Raw genomic sequence first — 12756 nt, 5'->3', positions numbered from 1 at the left:
TCCTCATTTCCCAGGTGCCATTGAGGGCGTTATTGAAGGCTCATCAACACAATAATGAGCACTATTGGTTATTTGGAGCCGGGGGGGGGGGGGTTTCCTATTTAAGGGGCTCCATTCCATACCCTCCAAAACCTTAGCATAACGCCATTAACTTTAAAATAACTAGCTATATAGATAAAATATCCTTTAAGTTTTTCTTTTTTTTTTAACGACAAATTTCTTTCAATCCCTATCATTAAATTGTGGGACTTGACCTAAGACCTTATCCTTTCAAATCCAGGTGTTCAAAGACTTTGACTTTGCTAATAGACAACCTCTATACTTCATACATTCTTTACTTTTTTTTAATGACCATGAGAATTAAACATATGATCTTCTACTGTCCTAAACGTTATCTTTTTTTTTAAATAAAACTTCATTAAAAACCACATCCGACCCAAACGGGCAAAAGGCCAAACAAAACAAAACACAGCACCCCCGATCCAAACGGGCAAAGGGCCAAATTACAACATATAACACAGGGTATTTACACCATTTCTTCCAACTAATATATTTACAAGATGATCTGTTTTTAAACCACCCAAAACCTCTTGACTTGATCTCTACCATAATTTCTTGCGGACTTCTCATGATCTGATTGAATACTAACTCGTTCCTGTCTTTCCAAATACACCAACACGAAACAATAACCAAACCAAGGATAATCTCTTTCGCTTTCTTCCCGACTTGAAAGGAATTATGGATATCCATTAAATTTTTGAATTCAAAGGCGAAGATCGGGGGAATGTTGCAGCACGCGCTGACAACCGTCCATACCCGAATAGCCACTGGACAAGCAGTGAATAGATGATCCACCGTTTCCTCATACTCTTCGCATAAGGGGCACATAGCCAAAGAAATATCCATGTTCCTTCTTCTCAAATTAACTCTGGTTACAATCCTATCCAAGTTACCTCTCCATATCAAAAACTTTATCTAACTCACCATCACCAATGACCTATTCCAAAGTGGATTACATTCTGAAACAAATAAATGTTGAAACATAAATTTAATAATGTCAAATTTAATGTTAATAAAAAATACAAATTTATCACTAGTTTTATTAAACATTTAACTAAATGGCTAATAACCATTCAATATAGCATTTAATGACTTATAAATAAACTTATTTATTAGATATGCAATATTTCCGTATTTAATTTTAGTATGCAATATTATATTGTGTTTAAAAGTTTTAAAATTTATTTTGAATCAAGATTGCATAAACGAGTCTCATATATAAAAATTTTGCATGCATGTATCTACAATTTACAATAATTCCTAAAGCAAAATTTTTCCTAAACCAAAATTTCTTACCCTTAAAGTAGTTTTCTAATCTTTGCATTTAACATTATAATTTTACAGAACAATGACTTGTTGGTTCAGTTCTGTTTGAGCATGAAGGAAAACAAATAAATCATACCTGTCACAGCAGATAGTGCAGAGGAGAATCCAGTGAGGGAGTTCGACATGCCTGTCATCTTGATTTGGTTCCTCCTTAGGATGCTGACTGATGATGGTGCTAAGAAACCGAAAAGGGTATCGGTTTAGGAGAGGAGGTTTCGTGATGATGTTATGGCTTATGGGGTGTGAATTGTGAAACTGAGTAACCCTTAAACCTCCACATAACTCTCCTTATATAAGCACCCAGGAGGAAACCTAATTAGTTACTAAGGGTAATATGGTCCATCAACAATTACCAACTAATTATTTAATAGGTTCTAATATATTTTGATCTCTATCATGTAAATGATTATAATGGCTATAGATTAAATATTAAACATAATAATATTTAATCTTACATTCTCCCACTTAGCCGAGTAATCATTTACTATGAGTATTAGCTAAGCCTGATCAGGAGTTAACACTCATTTTAGCCTTAAACAAGTACTATAGCAGAAAAATACAGCCGTTGAATCATTATGCGACTCAGGACCCCCATTAATCATACTATAGTCTTAATTTAAAACCTAATCATCATGATCAAAATACACGTAAGCCCTTTGTTTGATTTGTAACTTTTATTTATTTGTCTATATGCCATTATACCGGTTGAACATATTCTAACAGACATACAAAATCAAACTTGAGGAAATTTCATTAAACATAAAACATAAGCTAGTACAATATGCTCAAATAAGGTCTTTACATAATCCCATATTCCGAACATGTTCTTCATAAACCTTAGGAGGGAGACCTTTAGTCATCGGATCCGCAAGCATATCCTTCGTACTAATATACTCGATACAAAGATTATTTTCCTCAACACGTTCACGTACAAATAGATATTTCGTATCGAGATATAAACCAGCTCCAGTCGAACTGTTACTGTTCGAGAAACTAACGGCAGCTGAATTATCACAGTAAAGCTTCAATGGTCTAGAAATGGAATTAACTATTTTGAGTCCAGTGACCAGGTTTCTAATCAACATTCCATGACAGGTTGCGTTATAAACAGCAATGTACTCTGCCATCATTGTGGAAGTTGTAGTCAACTGTTGCTTATGACTCTTCCAAGAGATAGGGCCGCCTGCTAACATAAAGATATAGCCCGAAGTGGATTTCTTGTCATCTTTGCATTTGGCAAAGTCAGAATCAGAATAGCCCACCACTTCTAAATGATCACTTCTTCTATAAGTCAGCTTATAGTCTTTCGTCCCTTGCAGATATCGAAGTACCTTCTTAGCTGCTTTCCAATGATCTAAGCCAGGATTAGTCTGATAACGGCCTAGCATTCCAGCAATATAAGCGATATCTGGACGAGTACAGACTTGAGCATACATCAAGCTCCCGACTACTGATGCATAAGGTATCTGGCTCATTTGCTCCTTCTCAACCTCTGTTGTCGGACACTGAAACGAACCGAAAACATCTCCCTTAACTACTGGAGCGATGGAGGGTTTGCACTGTTGCATGTTATATCGTGTAAGGACACGATCTATGTAGGCCCTTTGGGACAATCCTAAGATCCCTTTGTTTCTATCTCGGTGAATTTCGATGCCAATGACGTAAGATGCATCTCCGAGATCCTTCATGTCGAAGTTATGCGAGAGTAACCGCTTCGACTCATGCAACATGTCTAAACTATTACTTGCCAATAGAATGTCGTCAACGTAAAGGACAAGTATAGTAAAGTTGCTCCCACTCATCTTGAGGTAGGTGCATTGATCCACTTGATTCTTCACAAAACCTTGCTTCTTCATGACTTCATCAAACTTGAGGTACCACTGACGTGATGCTTGTTTTAACCCGTAAATGGATTTCTTCAGCTTACAGACTAGATGCTCCTGACCTTCAGGCTCAAAGCCTTCAGGTTGCTTCATGTAAACATCTTCGTCCAAGTCTCCGTTAAGGAAAGCAGTTTTAACGTCCATCTGATGCAGCTCTAAGTCGAAATGAGCTACTAGGGCCATGACGATCCTTAATGAATCTTTACGAGAGACAGGTGAAAACGTCTCTTGATAATCAATTCCCTCTTTCTGAGTGTAGCCCTTTGCAACCAATCTCGCTTTGTAGCGTTCAACGTTCCCATTCGGATCCAGTTTTGTTTTGAACACCCATTTGCATCCTACGGGTTTGACTCCGTTGGGTAATTCTACCAAATCCCAAACGTCATTTTTCTTCATGGAATCAAGCTCATCAATCATTGCTTTATTCCATTCAGAAGACTGATCACTGCTAATGGCTTCATTGTAAGAGATAGGATCATTGAGCTTTCCGGGATCCATTTCAGTCAGGTAGGTAACATAATCATCCCAATTAGGAGGCCTTCTTTGCCTGGATGACCTCCTGAGTAGATTATCGGGTTCAGCGTTGTCTTGGTTTTGAGCGTTTGATGTGCCTTCGTCATGAGGTATAATGGGTTCTGATTGTAGAGGTGAATTTGGAGTTGGTGCAGTAGCTTCAGGAACAATAGTTGCATTGGGTACAAGAGGAGTAATCGGAGTAATGGTAAGCGACGAGTCTCTCCCCCCCGCGTCTTGTACTTCTTGCAATTCTTCGTAAGGGTTGGTACTGCTCCCACTGACCTTGAAATCCTCCAGGAACGCAGCACGCTTGGTTTCAACAATACGGGTGACGTGGGAAGGACAATAGAAACGATAACCCTTCGAGTTCTCAGGGTACCCGATAAAGAAACAGGTAACTGTCTTAGGGTCAAGTTTCCTTAGGAAAGGATTGTAAAGTTTTGCTTCAGCAATGCAGCCCCATACTTTCATATATTTAAGACTCGGTTTCCTTCCTGTCCAAAGTTCATAAGGAGTTTTAGGGACAGACTTAGAAGGAACTCTATTGAGTATATGAACAGCTGCTTTTAACGCTTCAGTCCAGAGGAATAATGGTAAGTTAGTGTTGGCTAACATACTGCGCACCATGTTCATAAGGGTACGGTTTCTTCTTTCAGCGACACCGTTCTGCTGAGGTGTACCAGGCATGGTGTATTGGTTCACAATCCCCTGGCCCTTACAAAACTCATAAAATGGACCAGGAGCTTGACCCACATCAGTATGTCTTCCATAATACTCACCGCCTCTATCTGATCTCACAACTTTAATCTGACGATCTAATTGCTTTTCAACTTCAGCCTTATAATCTTTAAAAGTTGTTAGAGATTCAGATTTCTCCTTAATAAGATACAAGTACATGTAACGAGAATAATCATCAATAAAAGTGATAAATGAAGTATGTCCTGTTATGCCAGCGATTTGGTAGGGACCACTAATGTCAGTGTGAATGAGTTCTAATAAATTAGAACTCCTAGTGGCACCTTTCTTATTCGCTAATGTCATTTTACCTTTAAGACATTTGACACATGTTCCAAAGTCAGAGAAATCGAGAGGAGGTAAGACTTCATCCTTTACGAGACGATTTAATCGCTCTTTTGAAATGTGGCCTAAACGCTGATGCCACAACATAGATGAAGTCTCTAAGTCTCGTTTCTCTTCCATCTTTGTGAGTGATTCATTAATGTTATATGACAACAAAGATTTGGAAAAGCCATCATCTAGTTCTAATCTATAGAGACCTCCATCCAGAACACCAGTACCATAAAGAACAGAATCATAATGGATAGAGAGTTGGCGATGACCATGGGAAACAATAAAACCGTCCATGTCTAACTTTGGTCCTGATACAAGGTTCCGAGTTACCTCAGGAACATATAAGGTATCATAAAGTTTAATACATAAACCAGTTTTCATAACTAATTGTAATGTTCCAATGGCCTTCACTTCTAATTCTCGATCATCCCCAACCTTAAGCGTTCTTTGGTTTCTTTCCAGCTTCCGGATTGAAAGGAATCCCTGAGTAGAATTGGTAACATGAACCATAGAACCAGAATCAAACCACCAAGAATTAGCAGGAACACTTAAATTATAGGACTCAAGTATCATAAAATAATCGTTACCTTTCTTAGCCAGCCACTCCTTAAAGTCAGGGCATTCCTTCTGCATGTGTCCTGTCTTTTTACAGAACTTGCAGCGGATACTGCCTAAGGAGTTCTTAGAGCTGGAAGGTGCACTTGCATTAGTGTTAGGATTAGACTTATGGACTTTAGAAGCATCCTTCCTCTGATAATTGTGCTTCCTTTTCTTAGGATTGGAGGTAGTGAAGTTTGCAACATCAGTGTGGCGATCCATCCTCATACGCTCCTCCTCCTGTACGCACATAGCGACCAGCTCACTCATCGTCCATTTTTCCTTCTGAGTGTTGTAGTTGATCTTGAATGCTTCAAAAGAAGAAGGGAGCGAAGTAATGATGAAATGAACAAGGAAACCATCACTGATTTCCATTTCCAGCCCCTTCAGCTTATTGGCCATGTCATTCATCATCATGATGTGCTCGCGAATGCCGCTCCTCCCATCATACTTAGTTGTCACCAGCTTAAGAATAAGAGTACTGGCGTGCGCCTTAGACGTTCCTTTGAACTGAGCCTCCACATGTTCCAAGTAGGTCTTAGCATCTTCAGAATCAGGAATAGCTCCCCTGATTGCATTGCTTATGGATTGCTTCATAAACATAAGAGACATGCGGTTACACCTAGTCCACTTTTCATGAGTTAACTGCTCAGCAGCAGTACTTTGAGTGGTAAGGTCCGCTGGCTTTTTCTCTCTTAGAGCATAATCAAAATCAAGCAATCCGAGAGTAAGCATGAGAGCATCCTTCCATGCAGCAAAGTTATCACCAGTCAAAGGTGGAATCCCGCAGTTGGGTGCTGATAGTGGAAATAAGATGAGCAAGTTATGATACTAAGGAAGAAAACTAATGTGATCTATGGGCACGTTAAACTAAGGCAGGCAAAATAATGACCATTTTACATAATGAAGCTGTGATAATGTCTATTACTAACATCAAAATAATAGACTTAACTAAAAAATTCTACTTAAACGAAAACAAAACAGCTTTGGCCAGAAGTGTAATCATTTAAGCATATGTGCAAAGTGGTTGTAACAAATCAGCTTTGGCCAGAAATTGAAACAATCACTTTAGTTATGCACTTGCTAAGTATGCCATCTATGAAAGAATTAAATCAGCTTTGGCCAGATATTAAAACATTCATGCTTATGATGCACACTTAGCATAGCTTTCGTAATACTTGAATGATAAGTAGATGTATCAAGTCAGCTTTGGCCAGAAATGATATATCAAAAACTCATTCAAGTTAAGCTATTCTGGTTTTGTAAAACATTACATTATCTGATTCTGATTAATTAACTAAATAAATTACAAAACCATTTATTTAATAGCAAACTACCCGTTAGCGCGGATCGAACTACGGTCTCGACTAATCACGTTATGGTTGCGAGTCACATTTAAACAGCTTAAATAATGAGATTGCGAGTCGCAACCACGATCTCGACTAATGATGTTATGGTTGCGAGTCGCAACTACGGTCTCGACTAATCACGTTATGGTTGTGAGTCGCAACTACGGTTTCGACTAATCACGTTATGGTTGCGAGTCGCAACCTCATGGTTGCGAGTGATGACGTTATGGTTGCGAGTAGCAACCTCATGATTGCGACTAATGACGTTATGGTTGCGAGTAGCAACCTCGTGATTGCGACTAATGACGTTATGGTTGCGAGTAGCAACCTCATGGTTGCGAGTAGCAACCTCATGGTTGCGAGTAGCAACCTCATGGTTGCGAGTAGCAACCTCGTTAACAGCTGTAATTGTGATATCATAACCGAAAATTCGAAATCTAAGGGATTAAGAGATATCCTTTCCTGTTTAAGCTGATCTAATTTTGTTAACAGATTTCGAAATTATAATCTGCTTATCTTTTAACAGTTTTTGTAAAAAATTTAGAGGACAAAATTAGATCAAAATCAGGAAAAACACTTAATAATCCAAATCATATTCCAAAACATAACAGAATATTCGAATTTTCACATGAACATGATGAACCCTAATCATAAAAAAATAAAATTCTGGAACCCAAAACCTGAATTTTTAATAATTTTACTAAACAGATTTCGGCTAAAACATGATCCAGTTAATTCGGTGAACAAACAATTAATCCTTTCATCGAAAATCATGATTTCGAGTCGATTCTTATGACTCGAAACCGGCTGTCAAGTTCATACGGTTTCAAAAAAAATTCCGTTTTCCAAGTTTCAATCCCAGAATTATGGATACGAAAAACAGAACTGACTAATCAACATATGCTCTGATACCACATGTTGGTTCAGTTCTGTTTGAGCATGAAGGAAAACAAATAAATCATACCTGTCACAGCAGATAGTGCAGAGGAGAATCCAGTGAGGGAGTTCGACATGCCTGTCATCTTGATTTGGTTCCTCCTTAGGATGCTGACTGATGATGGTGCTAAGAAACCGAAAAGGGTATCGGTTTAGGAGAGGAGGTTTCGTGATGATGTTATGGCTTATGGGGTGTGAATTGTGAAACTGAGTAACCCTTAAACCTCCACATAACTCTCCTTATATAAGCACCCAGGAGGAAACCTAATTAGTTACTAAGGGTAATATGGTCCATCAACAATTACCAACTAATTATTTAATAGGTTCTAATATATTTTGATCTCTATCATGTAAATGATTATAATGGCTATAGATTAAATATTAAACATAATAATATTTAATCTTACATCACTTCTTATATAATAACTATAACTATGAGTTTTTGCACAAAATTAAACTTATTAAGTTATAATTGTTGTTTATATACTGAATATCATTATTGGATTTGTTTTAAAGTGTGGTATATGTTAAACAATTTTTACATTTAATGAGATTTGGTTATTATTTAAAACAATCAATATTTTATTTCACTTTGCTCATTTTCTTTTGTAGTCACCTAATTGTGTATTTCCAATTATACTAAAAGATATTTTGATTTTCTCTTTGAATTTCCCACTATCGTAGAATTATGAATGTAAAACACAACATGATAAATCAACATAAAACACACTAATGTAATGTTAGTTATTCGATAATCAAAGTCTTATCATCCAAAACACAAAACAAAACCCATAAATATGGTGTTTTAGTAATCTTCACTCTCTTATTTGTGAGTTTTGAGTATGTTTTATGGTTGACATTATGGTGTTTTATGACTTTTTACATTTTGTATGAAAAATATACTTTGGAGCCAACTCCCACACTATAAAATGAATCAAAAATTATTTGCAATGATTTAATTACACAAAATGTTGTCTCATATATCCGACAAAATAAAATCGTAATATGCACAATAGTATGTCGACACATATTTTACACCGATGGAAAACCATTAAAATAAAGACCGATACTAGCACCGATGATGTTCAGTCAGTACAAGTTTGATATGTTAAGGTGCCGGTACTTGGTATACCATAAAATATTGTACTCGGTAAAGTTTGTTATACCAATAAAAAACCAACTTATATCGGAATCTTAACCAAAAAAATAAACCTGTATGTGGTATTTAGTTTTTGTTTTTTAAATAACGAATGCAATTTATTTAAAAATAATCAACTTAAATGATAAATGATAAAAGAAACCATAAAAAATAATAATCCTGAAGCATACCATGTCAAAGTTTAAATGATATAGGGGGTGTTTGGGATTGCGTTTTCAACCTGATTATTTGATTATTGTGTTTTGAAATCGCAAAAAATCTATTTTGAGTGTTTGGTAAAAAATTAATAAAAAGTGATTTTTTGCGTTTTGTAGAGTTGAAAACATGATAATCCATAAGTAGGTCACCCCTTGCTGCAGGAAAACGGGATTCCACAAAATTTGGCGCCATAACTGCCCGCTAAAATTGACCTATACTTCTTCATCACGATCCTTTGATTTTAATCGTCAATCACATTGCAGTTCGCTTCATCGCTTCCAGAGAGGTATGTTTCTTCATCACGATCCTTTAATTTTAATCCCCTTTGATTTTCTCATCACGATCCTATTAATTGTTTTTGTTTTCGGTTTGGTGCAATTGGTTTGATTCAAAAATTGCTGCTGCTGATGATGATTGTTAAATCTTTTTTTATGACTTGCAAGATTGAATTTTGAGATGGCTTCGTGTTAACGTAGTATAGGAGTGTGTCATGTAACAAGATTATTGTGATTATAGAAGTGAATTGTGGTGATTGAAAGTTAATCATAGATTATAGAAGTGTTTGGGGGCACATATAACAATACTGAAGTGCATCCACACCCCCTTTCATTTGTTCAAGGGGTTGAAAGTGATGGTCAATGTGACAAGTGTGGTTACAGCCTCCAATTCGAAATGATCTTTAAGTGTTTAACTTGTGAGTTTGAACTTGATTATGATTGTTGTAGTCAGATATCACATATATAATTGTTGTTCCATATGTCTTCAATACAGTATGATCTTTTAGGGGGCATTTGGTTTCCACCCGTACCGTTTTGAATCGAACCGTTTTGACGCGAACCGTTTCGAATAGAACCGTTTCGAGACGAATCGTTTCGACCGGTACCGTTTCAAATAGAACCGTTTCGACGCGAATCGAACCGTTCCGACGCGAACCGTTTTGACCCGTACCGTTTCGACTCGAACTGTTTCGACGCGAACCGTTTCGACCGTGTCACACCCCGATTTCCACGTGTCTCACCAGTGGGCCCGGTGGGGGATTACCGTGACGATGTTGGCAACAATATAGTCAAACCACACAATTATATAAATACACAGCGGAAGCTTAAAGATAAATATATACTTCGACCTCTGGTTGTAATATCAAATGTATTACAGAAGTCGAATATATCCACAGTGGATCAAATAATAATAAAGTATTGTTCATTCAGATACGGCATCGAGTTCGCGAGACTATTCGTGATGCTTAGGAAGCTAATACCAGCCCATTTCGTATAGTACCTGCACTTAATCTTTTTGGGGAAAATACGTCAGTTTACACTGGTAAATACATTCAACTGACACATTTGAAAATGTTTATTTAAAATTGATTTGAATGCACAAGGCACAAACTCTTTTATAACTTGGGAAAATTATTAAAATCTTGTGAACGTTTTACATGTTCTTTTATGCGTTCAGTAGCCCGGGTCGTGCCGGGTTAAAGATTTATAGACACACCACATTGCGTAAAAACCGTAGTATAAAAACCAACGGCTACGTCTTTTAATTTAATGTCGACAATATATACCGGGTGTACGCCTACACCGGGATGTCGATGGCCGTGGCCATTTCGTAAAATGATCCCAAGGATATCCGGGACAACGGTCATTAAACCCCCAAAGGCTTTTAAGAAACAAAACTGTTTAAATGAGCCGATCATATTATTTAATTAACCACCTAAGCGATGGAAAAATATAATGCTCAATCAAGCGGTATTAACATACCGTAACCCAAGCCCATATAGGGGAAATAAGTTAAAGTATTTACCTTTGCAAGTATTATTCCTTAGTTCGATTAAATCGCCGATAGCTTTTACCGGGGCTCCTAATCTGGAACGAAGGTTTTAATTAACCTCTTAGAATCCTAACGGGTCCTTATATTAGCCGTAGCCTAGACCGGTTGGTTCTGATATATATAGATATGGTTTAATCGCGCGAAAAGGCGAAAACCGAGAGTGGAGTGTGATTCTGACCCAACAAGTTCAGAGACTTGTTTTATATGGGTTTATGGTTCACACTCTGGATTTTTGGGGTTCAAATAATATAATTTGACCCGTATCGGCTAAACTATGAAAACTAGTTTCATAAGCCGAACCGTGCGCGCAATAGGCGAAACGGTTAACCATGAGAGTCTTACGCTTATTTCCTAAGTCAATATGTCTTAAAGAGGTTGTGGTATCAGTAGGATACCTTCTGTGATGCCCGTAACGAGTTTAAGTTAATATTATGCCCCGTAGGGGCTTTTCGGTCATTTTAAAGACTTTTAAAGAGCTTTTCGAGTTCTACAGGAAATATGAGTTTCCCGAACAGCTTATAAAGCTTAAAATACTTTATTTATTATTTGGAACCAGTAGCAACTGGAATCGGATCAAAAGACCTTGTGGAACTCATGTTTTGGCCGAAAAGGGCATATTCGGTATTTACCGAACCGTAGCCATAACCGCAGGTTATGAGCGAGGTAAAAATTATTAAAAATCTTTAAAATTCCCAAAATATTAATTTATAACAGTGGGTAAAAGTTTTGGTGACGAAATCTTGGTTTAGATAGGCGTTATGCTAATTGCGCCGTTTATTACAAAAGTTTACTTTAATTGCGCTATTTAGCATAACTCTCATTCTAGACCTCGGATTGACGTGAAACTTTAAGGACATGCTTATAATTTAATAAGCAAGGTTCTGGTCCGTTCACGTGTCCGAAATACTCGTTTTATTTTCAAAATGGCGTTACGGTCAACTTTTAGGCGATTAACGGAAATGTGCAAAAGACTCGGATAACTCACGAACCGATCACAGAGGTTTATACCATCATGTAACCTGGTCCTAAGAGAGTCCTAAGGCATATCTATACCTCACTAAAACGGGTCAGAACTGAAGTCAAAGCAAAAGTCAAACTTTCGCGACATTCGGCTCCTAACCGGGTCAATATAGCAAATGGTCGATTCAAACGAGCGCAAACAAGTTTATATGCTTAATATCATGTTTTATGAACATCAAAACAGGTTTCATAACGTATACATTACAGATTATGTAGAAAACGGCAAAATGACTTTCTGTTGACTTTTTAAGTGCGCGTTTGACTCGGTATTTGACATAGTTAGAGTGGTGATCAGAGGGAAACCTTTTAGGGGTTTATTACCCATATAAATACCAACTCATAACCACTTTTGATTCGTCATAAGACTGAACCATCACTGATTTATTTTAAAGTCAAACCGTATTTACGACGGTTTGGTTTTTAGCTATTTACTAAGGAAATGTGAAACCACAAAGGGTTAGATCACTTACAGAAGCTTGAGAGCTGATTATAGAGCAGAGAAGAAGACTTGGAAGCTCTTTAAATGATCAGATAGAAGTGTTTTGAGTTGTGTGAATGTTATGAGCATAATGTGGCTATTTATAGTGAAATTTGGGCTCTAGGATCATTACAACACATGCTACACTGAGTATGGATGATGGGCAGGTGCCCCTAAGTGATATGGGTCGAGCATAGGGTGCCCATGCCTCATTTATTGGTTGTTGGTCGTTCAAAGGCTCCAAAAGGCATGTAGTTACAACTTTCTGCATCTGGGCGTCCCACGCGGCCCGCATGGGAGTTCCATGCACTTTTAATGCGGGTCGCCTGAGTT

Source organism: Helianthus annuus, chromosome 1, assembly GCF_002127325.2.
Source record: "Helianthus annuus cultivar XRQ/B chromosome 1, HanXRQr2.0-SUNRISE, whole genome shotgun sequence".
Classification (NCBI taxonomy): Eukaryota; Viridiplantae; Streptophyta; class Magnoliopsida; order Asterales; family Asteraceae; genus Helianthus; species Helianthus annuus.
This window is presented reverse-complemented; position numbering follows the sequence as displayed.